Here is a 1,646-nt window from a genome sequence, read left to right as displayed (position 1 = left end):
CTCGGTCATTTACCTGTAAAATAAAACTGCAAATACGCAACTTTTTCAGGGTGGCAGCACGGTCGCGGGTGTCATGGCGCCGTTCAAATTTCGTAGCGTTGATGTGTAAATAATTAATTAAGTATCTGGTGACAAATACATGTGGGTATAGACGATTTGTTATACAGTAAGTACAGTTGTATGCAGTAAAATCCTAGAGGCTACTGTCCCTTTAATATATTGGCCCACGTGTACTTTGATGATATCAAAGCATGTCCGGTCCTTCACATGCAACTAGTCTATTCCTACCATCATTATCATTGCTAATTCTCTCTATATATATATCACGATCATCATACCAACCCTCGTATCTACCCCGACTCTCATACTCAACTATACATGCAATCTGATCCGTATTCCCGGTTTCCTTTGTCTGCCCTCTATACGCTCTACATGCTCTATTCTCTTTGTCTGCGTTGGACTATATATGCGCGGCCACGCGTAGAATATCGTCACTTTTATGATTTATGAATTTGATTACGGTTTATGACAACATACGGCACAGTTTGGTGATATTCCGCAAAATCGTGTTTCCTGGAAAAGGTCCCATATATCTATCCAGGTCAGATCTCAATATGTAATGACAAACCACATGTATATGTATGTATGTATATCAGGAGTAGATAATAGGGAAATTAATCCCTGGATATTAATTCCCTATCATCTACTCCTGATGTATATGTATAGACAAATCCTTATTATATAAAACCTCCAATGCTGGCATCGTTCGCATAGCCGTATGAACTCTCCTTCTTCGGCAATGTTCTGACTATTGCCGTTCATTGCTATATGGTCGTTGCATGGGAAACCACCATTAACTTCAGATGCGCGTCTAAACCTCATTTAACCTCCTATAACTTCCTTTCCTACATTGATGTATTTGCTTTCCCCAGTCTTCTGGTTTGTTAATTAGCGTTGACGACTTTAGTTTCTTTAGGGGGCACTGCCCCCTACGAGCAAATATGCATGCAGTTCTACGAGCATACTATAGTTAACCTGATATAAATTGAAGTAGGTCAAGTATAGACCCACTTCGTAGATCGTATAGTTAGGGGTAGCTACATTTTACAGAGGAACGCAGGCCTGCGTAGTGTTGTTATTCGTCTCTTGAAACAGACGTGCAAGATTTTATTTTTGTGTGAGTATACAATCTACACATTCTATATCTGCATCTAAGAATGCGCGTTTATCTGTGGATCACGCTGAATAAGCGTTAAGCTGCTGGGTAGACACGAACAGTGAGACGATTACATTGTCCTACACTACTGTATTATTTGACTGACATTCTGCATGATATTGAAATTTTTTCTATGTACGTTGCGCCACGGCAGACAGGCAGACAGGCAGGCAGGCAGGCAGGCAGGCAGACTGACAAGCAGACAGACACACAGATACACAGCCAAGCAGACAGACAGACGGACGGACGGACGGACCGACAGACAGACAGGCAGATAGACAGATAGACAGGTAAACACACAGACAAGCACACAAACAAGCAGACAGACAAACAGGCAAAAATGCAGGTAGGCAGAGAGAGACAGACAGACAGACAGACAGACAGACAGACAGACAGACAGACAGACAGACAGACAGACAGACAGACAGAC

Source organism: Priapulus caudatus, unplaced genomic scaffold (assembly GCF_000485595.1).
Source record: "Priapulus caudatus unplaced genomic scaffold, Priapulus_caudatus-5.0.1 Scaffold495, whole genome shotgun sequence".
Classification (NCBI taxonomy): domain Eukaryota; kingdom Metazoa; phylum Priapulida; class Priapulimorpha; order Priapulimorphida; family Priapulidae; genus Priapulus; species Priapulus caudatus.
This window is presented reverse-complemented; position numbering follows the sequence as displayed.